Here is a 12,658-nt window from a genome sequence, read left to right as displayed (position 1 = left end):
GCATCGGTTCATAGCAGTAGCGCAATCCACTCCCGGGCAGTACTAGCCCGGCACTCTAAATCCACGTCTCAAGGTTGAAATGGGGCAAAGATTTACGATCAAACAGCTGACACCCAGCACAGTGCTTAACGCTTTTTGCCACCGGTTATCGGTTACAGTGTTGTGGGAAATCATTTTCCCCTTTCAGGCCGTTTGTTACCGATGAAAACTGTCAAACGGTGTAACGAATGTGGCAAATGTCACTCAGAGAGGGCTCGATTGAATGTAGGAAGGGTGATATGTTATTTACGGTTCTTGGTTTTGTGAAAAAGTCGTCTTCAGTGTAACACTTGAACATAAAGTTATCAACAAAAAACTTTATAAGCCGTACGATAATTCATGACAAAATTTGCTTCTAACTTTGTCTTCGCTAACTGATAGTGATTGCCTACAAGCACCTCTTTTGTACATTAACCTTGGGATGAAATGGTGAGCTCGAACAAACACAGTTCACCGTACGTACAGGCAAATCGTTTGATGAAAGATCACTCGAAATCTACTCTAAAATATTCGTCAATTTTCAGCACAGATCATAGAACTCTGCTGTTGCCACAAGGAAGCATTTCGTGGAAGCATAATAGCGTCCGAGCATCCGATCGGACAGGTTTCGTTCAAAGTCAAGCGCAAACTTTCATGTCCAATGGGTGGTGGTGTATCATAGTGAAGATAAATTTAGTTTCCTGCTCTTTAAATAAAAAAAAACCACTCCTAACCCAAGCTAGGAAAATGGAGTATTCGAGATAAATTAATGGGCTCTGCTCGTTCATCGTTTTGCAAGGTTTTACAGTTGTTGAAGCAAAATGGTATTTATTTTCGGGATGCGTAGTCACGATCGGCCCTTTTGCCGGCCAGTACGCTGCTAGCGAGCTAATCATGTAGTGATAATTATTTCATTCTAAATTCTATCTCACACAAACGCACATTTCTTTGGCGAGCACTAAAAATATGGCAACATTTACATGCGTTACTGTGACATAAAACAGGCATTAAAACGATCATTGTGGTTGGAATGGCTTATGTGTTACAAGTGTAAATATAATGGCGTAGTGTAAACACTAGTTTTAATCTTTTAAATTGGCAGTTGATTCAGATCAATCGTGAAAGCATTCAAAACACTTTGCCTCACTTTAACGAACCTTAAAGCATAAAACTAAATCACAATAACACAAACAAAGCATACAATTACGCCAATAGAAGCAGCTATTACATTTACAAAGCAAATGCTTTAGCTCTTTGTCTCCCATTCTGCAAGTTAAAAAGCATGAGTAAATTAACATTTCATAAGCACAAGCTTAATTTAGCAATTAAAGCCCACCTTCCGCAGTTATTTGTTCCTCCTCCGGCTCCGGCGTTTCCTTTCCGCTTACCACTCCTGCCCGCATTCAGCGAACCACAGGGCGAATAATTATTGCTGCCAAAAATACTAGCACCAGCAGTTTGTGTTTCGTGACAAACTGAAATCTAAAACAAATCACTGAAACTTGGTTGCGCGCGTCTTTGTTGTGTAATTATCACGCGAAGAGCTCTAGAGCATAGAGTATGTATCAAAACGGAGGGGGTAGCGTGACACACTGATCGTTCGAGGAATCGGACACTTTATCTGCGATATGCTGTCCTCCGGGACCATTGGTGGTGAAACACTGTTACCTTCAGGCTTCGGATTATCACGTCGTGTTAAATCGGACTACGTACATAATATGATTTAAAAATTATAGCCTTAGAACATCCAATTCTCTACCGATAACTTTGTGTCATTATATCAGACACCGAAACTGAACGGTTGTATCGACGACATGCGTTTACGTCGACGTGGTCATCGCATTGTCGCCGGTGAAGCTTATCCACCTGGTATCGCCCACCGTATTGATGACAAACGGCGTAACGTTATCCTTTCCGTTTTGTCCGAAAGCCATTTGATGGACAGATTCACCCGTTGGTGGTGGGCACTACGTTCACCGTACAAACGGAATGGTTATAAAATTACAAAATGACGCTCATCTGTCAGCAAAGGCGTGCGCACCGACCAAGGCAAAAGTGTATGTGCTGATTGCGCCAATCCGGAGATGCCGGCAGGACGCCGGTGGTGGTCGTGAAGATGTCACGACTCGCGCGATACAGTAGGCCAAAACCATTAGATTGTGTATTTTTATCTGTCCCCTCCCTTCTTCCGGGGAGATCGTTTGTCTTCCGCACCGCGGTACGAAGCGGTACGAGCGATATTGGTCAACCCGTTTATGCGTGAATCTTTTTGTTTCGTTTCCCATATGTAAATGGTAGTGTTTGAGGCAAGGTGCCCACCAACATCATCCCCATCCCCAACGCTAGGTGAGGTTTTGTTTTTATTTTTTTTTTCTGCTCCCGTCTTCATGAAAGTAGATCGTCACTTTTCTTGTAGATTTAAATTAATTGCCGCTCGGCGCGAAAAAAAAAAACCGCGCACCAGCGCAAAGCAGCACGATGGCCTTTTCTGTCCACTCGCTGACGCACCGGACGGTTCGGAGCTCGCGTTACGGTTGACCAAAGCCCCGGGCAAACATACTAGCCCTGCTTGAGGGTTTGAAGATGGAAGACAGACGCCTCTCGCACGATGTTCTTGGTGGACGTAAATCTGAAACGCTGGCAACTACTTGTGGTGGGCAAAACATTGTGGTAGTACCGAACCGTAGTACGTCTGTTTTGCACCAGATTGTAGTAGTGGTAGTGCTAGTAGCTGGTTAACTTATTCGGTGTCGAATTAAAACCATTCGTTGCGTCTGGCAGGCGAGAATGTATGTAATTAAACACAGCCATTTCTTGTCGCACGGTAGATCATTATGCAGAGAAGACGGTGCTACACCGGCAGCGGTTGCATTAATCGCCTGTCGACTCAGAGGCAGCAAACCGACACGGAGTCAATATTTGCTCAATAAATATGGCAGCAAACAGGCCGGTGCAACTGGACTTGGAGTGAAAAACGTGACGATGATCGTGATTTTATTGCATTGTGACAATCAACAGCACTTGCACCGGCACAGCAGGGTTTAGTCTTTTGTGTAAACATAATCTTTACATCGTGCCAGTTTCCAGGCAGAAGTCTTCCGGGTGTTTTGCGTAAGATTAACACACAAACAGCACATCAAACTGTAGTCAAGAGTCAAATAACCCTTCTTTTGAATCATATGTGTGTGTAGTTAATTGAATTCACTTCAGAATCGTTTATGTTGCTTGAAACATTGCTTTAATAATGTTTTATTTTTACGTTCAACTATGTTTGACAGGTTGGTTGCGTTAATTCCGTTAGAAATAAATAACTGAAAAATACTCAGAACGATAAAGGAAAGCATTTGCAGTTTAAAGAAGATTTATTACCGACCATGATCTGAGCTCGTCACCTTGTTAATGGTGCTCTAAGACCGCAGGAAATTGGCACACTGACCGAACTCAGACAAGACTCTACAAGTAGACTTGAAGAAAACGGAGATTGCTTTCTTTTTGTCACCTTTTTTAATTACTTAATACCATACACAACGACTCTCGAGTCGATTTTCTTACAAGTGTTAGCAACATTTGTTACGAATAAAGCATCTCCTTTTTGGAAGATTTCGGCTAAAACTTATAAACATAAATTTTTTATGAGAAAAATTCTTTAATGTTCTAAAGCGGCGGAGAGCCGTCATGCTCTCATACAAATAAAAAATCTTTAATATCTCTGAATGATTCATACAAGTTTTCTTAAATGACGTATGGTCTCTATGGTAAGAATATTAGTAGTTCTTTAGGAGACTTATTCACTCTATCATTTTATATTATATTTTTGAACGAGCTTTTCAAAGCATTTGTTTTGTTGATAAAAAATGTTTCCGATACTGTGAAATACTCTGTATTTTTTACATTCTACGTTTTCTAACCAGAATGTTAAATGGTTACAAAAACTGATTGTCCATAATTAACATTTCAAGCATCTGCTCTGAAGAAACTGGTATAATCTGCGACATGTTTACGTCTGCAGGGATCAACCAGTGCCTCGTGTCTGCTATTTTCTCACACTCCTTCGTAGTTTCATTATCAAAGCAATGTTATCTGAAGCTTATAAATGCATTTCATCTGGCAGAATACACCGGTACCATGCGAATGAATCACCTCTTTTCACACTGCAGTTGATGATCCACATACCGGTGATCGTACACAGTGAAGTTAATCATTCTGCTGCACGGTGATGATACCCATTGTGATTCACCCTTGATCTCGACCGTAAGCAATTTATCCTTCGTGCAGCAGGATTCTCTACTAACGTCATCGATCCCGGTGCCACGCCGGTCAGGGCAATGGGCATTTTCACCCACCCACTAGCACTGGCTAAAGAACTAACAGAACCAGAGCTCCACCAGAGGTTTTACTGCACCCGCATAATAACCGGACGAAGCTGCTTTTAATCAGATTTACTCTGGCAAAGCTGTAAAATCCCCCACGGCAAGAGAACGAAACGGATGCGCTCGCCACAGCTCCTCCGTGGCACACTGTTCGCCAACGCCGACTGCGGTTCAGTCGTGCGGGGTTGCTCCTGTGGCACACGTACATCGTGTGCATGTGTTCACCACTACCCTTGGCGGTGGCTGTGCAAACGCAGACGGAGCGATGAATAAGGTGCATAAAAATAATGCTGCAAACAATACACGACCGGGGGGAGAACAGAAAGTAAGGAAAACCCCCTGTATTCTCTTTCGTTCTCTCTCTCTCTCCACCAATGGAAACAATTGCTAAACGTGGTATGTTTTGCTCATAAAATGGCGAAAGAAAGGGACATCACCACAAGAACAATTGAAATGATGTAGAGCAAGAGGGAGTGACGCATACGAAACACGCACGGTACAGTGTATGGAGGCAGTTAATACAATAGTTTAATTTTATTTTCGCGACAGCAGTGGACTCGACACGGTAGTCTTACCACGGGAAGGAACATCGTGGATGAAAGTTCTGTGCCGGTCGTTTGAAAACGCAGGGAGAATTATGGATCGGACAATTCGGTTGTTGCCACTTTTTAAGGAAGCACTGTACCTGCCGGGTTAGCACCAGTGGCAAACAATTATGCTGCTGTGACCGGTATGAATCGGCACAGCTTTAAGGGTTACAGCTCACATTAATTCCTTATTTCCCGCTGGTACGTAAAATCGTTCGTGTCCTCGGGGCAGATTGTAACGCTCAGGAATCTCACAATCTCACTAAATCCTTCGATGATAGTGCGTCGGATTTATTTTGATCTTTATAGCTTTTGCTTACTCGGTGTGCGTGCGTTTGTGTTTTTATTCGGTAAGGTTGGTGGTTCGATTGTGTCAACGTACGGTTGCCGCAAGGACGTCCTGATCTAGCGAATGTTGTTCGGTCGTCCCTGTTGGGCGATTGTTTCAGTTCAGTGATTTGAGATGGGAATTTTAATAGAAACGGGATTAAGCCGTTGATTGTAACATTTTCCTCTGGTGGTATGTTCTTTTGGGCGTGTGGTGAAGCTTCATAATGCTTCGTCAAGGCCGACACTGCAGATGTAATATTTTTCCCTCGTGTGTCTTCACTAAACATCTTCAGTGTCTTGCCACGAGCTTGTCGTGTGATCATGACAATAATTTTGTTCAAACATACGATACACATATAGATAAAATATTTAGGAATATTTAAAAGTAAAATTTGGAATTTTGTGAAACAAAAACTCATAAAACCTCCATCCTGTCGTACTGAAATTATATGTTTGTAGACGTTTCAAATTATAGAAGATTCAAATTATGTAAAGCAAGAGCTCTTCTACGAAATACAAAGCAAATAAGATTTTTTTCCATAAATATTACCTATTCCATGCCATTCCATGCCTTTTGATTGTAATTCGATTTGGTTTTCAAAAGAATGAAATAAATTGTATTTCAAATATTTTTAAATAATAACAAAGAATATCTTACAAAAAAATATAAATTTTGAAAATGAAAATGTAAAATTAAAATGCTAAATGCTTGATGCAGAGGCAAAATATTAGTATTAGAAGTTTGAAATAAAAAATGTTCATCGATTTAGCATCCCCAATGGATCTGAAAAATGATTGTATTTCTCTTATATATTTTATTTATTTACTTTTTATTGAACATTCCAGCACGTGACTTAAATTATTTCAATTTATTTTTAATGTTCCAAGTAGGATCTAGTAACACTTCGGCTTATTGTTTGTTTTTTTGCGATGAAAAAGAAGTATTATTTATTTTTTTAAATTACACATTTGTGCAACGCTATTTTATCATGACTTTCATTTAATAAAAATCTACCATAGTGAATTGCTGTCACAAAAAAAAAACCATAAGTTTGATGAACTTTTTTTGCTTTAATTATCATTTAGTTAATTATTGGTTTATCTTTCGTTAATATTGCAGTAGAAGCAATAGAATTGTTTTAAAATGCGTGCTTACAATCTTAACAAAGTCTTTCTAGTAGAGTTGTGACAGAAATGAGTTATTTTTTGTTATACACTTAAAACATTATTAAGCATCAGAAAAAATAACGAATCTCGAGTAAAATTATTCATTTCAAGTATCTTATCTTAGTATATATTTTACTTGTTACAATTACATGACGCTTGGCATCTCGATGTAACTTCCACTCGTAAAACAGTCCCTAGCAAGAGATGTGCTAAACCCCTCTCTACCTCAAAATCCCCATAACTGAAGGTTAACAGGCACCGTTCAAGCGATTTAAACACTCCCAAGCCGATACTATAATTATGACATAACCAACACCACCTGCTTGCTGCCTTCTCTACCCTCTCATCTTAAAGCGAACAGTTCCCACCATGATCAATCACACTTTGCGGCGTCATAGATTCCTTCAGGCTTATCGATCATAAATTTTGCGGATAACACTGAAGCAAAACCGATAAACGGTGCGCGCCCATGCTCAATGCTGGGTGTTGCAAGCTACGTATGCCAACACGATTGTCAGGCTACTTTTATCTTATGACAAAAACCGGTCCATAATCCTGCACGCACTGTCCACAAACGAAGACGCCCTGGGGCAAATCTCATATCTTGTATGCTCGAATTCAATGCCTTCTACCGTATCATGCCACTGGACCCTGCATTGTTCCAACTGTGTACGCAAAAGGTTTAGTTAAGGGAAGCTCTTTTGCTATTGTTGTTGTTTGCCTTGGCACAATTTCGGACTCGTGACGGATGCAGACGGCAACATAACAAATTCCGGTGCACTTTTTAGTAGCTAAATTTCAACCAGAATTCAGCAGCTCCACTTTTCTGTACAACAAACTTATTATTTGCTCACAGCATGAACGTTTATCATGCGATTCGCAAGAAGCAAAAGAAAAAAGAAAAGAACTACAAACAATTGAGTTGGCCAACTAGGCAGAGACTTGAGTATTTAATCATCCCGTTGGGCCCACTATGAACCGCCCGATGAAAGGTTTAACCACACGCGTTTTGTCTGGGAGATCATTTGTTTAGCGATCGTTTCGCTCCCCCCCTGGGGAAGCAAGCGACTGGCGGACACGAGCGCGGGTGTTTTGGGGGTGAGTGTTTTACGAGTTTCTAAATTCCTAACGCTTCAGACGACGGATGCGCGTTCTGATGAGGTCGAAAAATATTGCACACTCAACAACAACGTTTGCGACCTCACCGTGTCCTGGATGGATGGCGCAGGAGTAGGGAAGGTGGCACGGGTAGGGTGTCATTCGGGTGGTCAAAGTAAGGGCAAACCCCATGTCCCGAAATAAGTGAAACGCGCGTCGTAACCAACCTTCCGCCGGCTTGGGTGTTATGGTAAAAATAGACATTTTTCAAAAAACTCGACCAGCGTCCATGCGGTTTAGTTTTGGTTAGTGCGATGATGCGCGTGCGCCACGTGTTTTGGCGAAATGAGGAGGGGAGGGGGGGGGGGGAATGGAACATGCTTGCATGCGTATGATGGGGTTATATTTTAAATGTTTGGCTTTAGAATGCCGTTCGTTGGATTAAATTAAAAAAAAAACACAAAGTCAAGCAGTCAAGATATTCATTAGAACAATTACAGAATAGAACGCAAAGTCGTTGCCTTCTAATTCCAAATGCCATTTTCGTCATCAGCGATCCGTTTTCTTTAAAATACTCCTTACCATCCGGTCATTTGTACCGCACCATTGCCACCCAACACGAAACCGTGGCCACTGACGAGCGACGAAAGTGTATGAAATCGTTCGCGGTTTGGGTGTTTATCGTGCCTTGGTCTCGCGGGACTGTCCAGTTACGGGCCTCAAGGCTCATAAAAGTGACCAGCGAAAAAATGCGTCTGCTAGCGGTGTGGTTACACGTCTAGCCAGCGCCAACCATCAGTAAAAGCTGCCCCATTTTATCAACACCAAATCGTATGTTTTCATGATTCTTGGAAGCGTTTTGGATCCGCGGCGTATGCGGCGCTAGTCCACGAGCGAGAGCCTCCGGGGTTTGATGGTAAAACTTACTATTGAAGTTCAATTGGTTCAAGTCGGGCCGTTTCCAATTATCTCTGCTAACAGAGTGAAACAAAACAGAGAGAAGAAAAAAAAACATCTCCTAACGCAGACGTTCATTCACAGACAACCAAACACGTGAGAATGGCGAGAACGTTCTTCTTTCAGCCGTCGATCGTTGATTGATTAGTGTTAATTGAATTACGGTTCGGCTCGGATGGATGGATGGATGTGGTATCTCACCCGGCCAAGCTGGCCGGCGGCGAAAAGACGCTCGTTCGGCTGTCAAGATGAAAGAGAAATATAGAAAAGAAAACACAAAAAGAAAGTCTTCGCAACACATCCCGACTGGATGCACCGTTTGACCGATAGAACAAAAAGTTTTTCGCTCCTTCAACACCTTCCCACTTAACCGTCTATTCCCTCAAATTTTATTGGGTTTTCTTAGAAAAATGGAGAAAGCTTCTTTTTTTTTATTGTTTCGAACAAAAGTGTGTTTCCTTTTATTGTTCTTTTCTCCTATTTCCATACTTGCTTCCATCGATGGAAAAGTAAGCGCATTAGTACGCAAAGTTTGACTTTGCCGTTTCGTTTGCTCCTTGTTTTGCCATCAAGTCATCAACATCCTCTCGGAGCTGAAGTATAGCTGGTAAGCAGGAGCGTCCAGGCTATATCCTGTAATTGTTTGGACTTGCTCCAACCAAACACAACACTTCAAGATCGTGCCCTTCAATGTTGTGCGAAGGACTTACGGGTAGCCAATTTTATAGCCGCGTGTAGCGTGGATGGCGTGGATGGTGATGGCAATTGAAATGCTGAAACTGAAGTGCTTTATGTGTATCCTCAAACCGTACTTTTGAGAACCGATCAGTTTACGGCTGGGCAGGGCCGTGCGGAAAGAATTGATAAATAGCTTCGAGGGTCATTCGATTATTTACATTTAGCTTGAGAGACATATTTTGCTCAAGATGCTTAAATTTTTCTTTTCATTTTTGGGCCCACCATTGTGCTGCTGGATGGAATAGGTCCTTTTTACATAACATTCTACAGAACATAGAAATAATCCCAGAGTTTGTTTTGACATGAAGTGCAAAATAACACCTAATCAAATACTAATGTTGTAATGTTGCTGTAGTTTTTCGCATCGAGTCATCGACCATTTTCACATCCATCATCGAAAAAATGATTGCCATCTACGTATCCAAACATTAACATAATCATACCGCCGTGGCCTTGATGTGACCACTCATTAAGCGGTGAAATGTGACTCCATTCAGCCGGCAAAGATCACGTTCTAGTTTAATTTTAGCAGAAAAGTTTGTTGTGTAACGGAAAACCATATGCGAACATGCCATTCGTCTCGCACAAAATCTGGAAAGAAAACGGTTTAATGACAACCTGTGATAATTACCCGGCTGCAAAAGACCGAACGGAGCATTGCATACTATAATTGCCAAACTGCCACGTTGTGCATTACCTTGAATCGGTGGAATTTGTTTTCTGTTCCATTTTTTCCCCCTCCTCTCTCTCCCTGCGAGTGATATTTCGTTATTTTAGTTCAACTACCAATAAATCATCATCGTTTCGAACAGGCAAATGTTATCCTTGCGATCGGTGAAGACGATCTTTACAACAACCCGTTACGGTGCGCAACATTCACATTACACACCTGTCCTGCCCGATGCGTTTCACTGTCGCTCTCTGTCTTGCTCTCTCACTCTCTCTATCTCTCCACGATGTATGTTGGTGGCTGGGACCGGAGTGAAGGTTTCCGTGGCGCGTCGAGGAATGTCTATAAATTTCCGATCCGAAAAATCTCGCTGCTGGCTGACATTTATCGATCGGGCTAGCCGCGGGGCCGGTTTGTTTCACATTTGTTACTTACCGCCATCCCAGGACGATTTAACCGCGCCATAAGCATCATCCCTTCGTGCCAGACAGACAGGCGAGAGGATCCTCCCAGGCTCGCAACGTGTGCGTTGAGAAAAGAGAATATCTAGAAGAGAATGTGTGTGTGTGTGAGAGAGGGCGAACAAACATGTTGTGGGAGCGCAAATAAGGGATGAACACCACCTGCTGGTTGCTCTCGCGCTCCCCGGTTGTGTTCGAGCGATCACATCGATTCCCCGGGAGGACGACGCCACGGTGCTGGCTGGCGCACGCTGATACAGGTTATTATTAACGCGCTTCTCTCCGGCGAGACGGTTAAATGCCGCCCGGTCCCGGTGTACGGATACAGCAAGGAAAGCGTGTCGGTATCGTGGCCAGATGATGAGAGAATCCGGCCGCGACACGAGAGCGCTTAGGGCATGCGCGAGCAGACGGGTGCGACTTCCGCTGCAGCTTCTTTTAGACTTTATTTTTAGTCGACCCAAAGGTGCTGTCGAGTGAGGAAGTGTTGCCGTCGTCGTCGTCGTCGTCTGTGGCGTCACCGAGCTGGTGTTGTGTGTTCCGTGTTTATCGCAACCGGGGCTTCGATCCCCACCACAATATCCGGACGGGGGCCCACCGTAGGGTAATGGAGGATGTGACAATTAATCTCAAAAGAAGTTTTGTTTCAACAGTTATAGAACATATGAAAAGTGATTCTACGTGGATCTGACCTGAATGGTTGTGAAAGTGGATGGATGAAGATAAAAAAAATAACGTGACAGTGGCCTTTCAAAATCGTTTCCTTTTTATTTTTACTCCCTTCCCAAAGCTGAGGATCGCCAAAAAAAAAAATGCTGGTCTAGGTTCTGCTCTAGCACCACCTGTCAAATCGGGCAAACGCATTCGCGCCCTGCCACCACTTACTCGTCGATCCTATCCGGCGCTTTTCCAACACACCCAAAACGGAGTGACAGTGCCGCGAAAGTCTCTTTCGCCACAACAAACTCAACTCAAATCTCGCTTCGCTATCTCTGTCGCAAAGAAATTTGAGCATCCACCGTTTGCCTAACGAGCACTAAAACAGGTGGGACTCGGGAAATCGCAGTCCACTGTCCCTTGCGAAATGTGACCATCGCCCGGCGTTCGTGTGTATGTGTGTGTGTGTATCGTACGTGTACGGGAGCGTTTGTGTCCGCCAGTACGCGAAAGGAGAATGTAAATAAGTGAAGCGTACCCAAACCTAAACGGAGGAGTAAGCAAACCCCCGTCTAATAATAGTGTGTCCGGCATTATTAGAGCAGCAAGAGATCGCGTGTGCTTGGGCGCTTTAATCTTCGGCCCGGTCGCTTTCGCCCTGTTGCTGGCGCGAGCAGATCGTCCTTTTTCGGTTGGTACGCGTCACGTTATTCGCTGCTGGTTGTGTCGTTTGATCTTTGATTCAATTTAAACTATGTTTATGCAGCTATGTGTGTGTGTGTGTCTGTGTGTGTCTTTAAAAGTTTAACATTACCAAGAAATTGCCATTAAACTGCCCAGTGTATAATCGAGTGAAGTGAACATGTTATTCCTCTAGAAATACCTAGTGTGTTGAGTGCTGAAAAAGAAAAAATCAACAAACAAGCAATTAGACATATGGGAGGGAAGAAAGAAAGCGAGAGTGATCGAGGAAGTGAGGGAAAAAATGATGAAAGAGAAGAAAAAAAAGAGATAATGTGCAAATTACTGTGTGGAAAGGGATGGCATTGATTTTTACTATCAGAATGCTCCAGCAATTAATATCTTGCTTTATGACCGAATTTATCCAAATTATTTTATAGCATTGAAGAACGGTTTTCTTATTTCACGCCTTTTATTATCGTTCTGATAAAATATTTATTTGAATCACTTCCTGATTCTCAAAACCATTTCTTATCTTCCAAACCAACCAACAGCACCTGCACCATCCGCTTACAAGTGTAAAGTGTAAAGCGTAACCAAACGTATCCCAGGGTATGTTCTCGCGAGTGTCATTACCAACCGAATCGTTGCGAGCAGCCTTACCCGGGGCGCCCCAAAAGTGTCACGCTTAGTGCCGGTCCCTGTCTGCCGAAGCACCGACGCTAGTGTTCCCCGTTCCGAACGAACTCCGCGACGGAAGTTCGAAAACTGCGGCCGCAGAAGATACGCGTGCATTCGTATCGGGCCGGGTCGTAATGTGAGTTCGCTATCAGCGGTGCGAGATATGGAATTAACCCGGCATCGGTGCACCCAGTGGTGGAACGGATTCGACCTGAGCAGCAGTTAGCAGCAGCGAGCCAAACG

At 43.1% G+C, this 12,658-nt stretch overlaps 2 protein-coding genes across 2 annotated transcripts in view; both read left to right on the top strand.

Moving 5' to 3' along the window:
* The window catches only part of LOC126559348 (uncharacterized), a 164,006-nt gene that overhangs the window by 104,630 nt on the left and 46,718 nt on the right, over nt 1–12,658 (top strand). The gene's annotated exons all lie outside the window — the stretch shown is intronic.
* LOC126559307 (uncharacterized) overlaps nt 2,266–12,658 on the top strand; it is a 116,388-nt gene continuing 105,995 nt past the window's right edge. The window contains exon 1 of the mRNA XM_050215443.1: nt 2,266–2,269. The gene's annotated coding sequence lies outside the window, so the exon portion shown is untranslated. The remainder of the gene's footprint in view (nt 2,270–12,658) is intronic.

The sequence above is a fragment of the Anopheles maculipalpis genome, chromosome 2RL (genome assembly GCF_943734695.1).
Source record: "Anopheles maculipalpis chromosome 2RL, idAnoMacuDA_375_x, whole genome shotgun sequence".
Taxonomy (NCBI): Eukaryota; Metazoa; Arthropoda; class Insecta; order Diptera; family Culicidae; genus Anopheles; species Anopheles maculipalpis.
The sequence above is the reverse complement of the archived record's forward strand: the minus strand, read 5'-3'. Positions and strand labels throughout refer to the sequence as shown.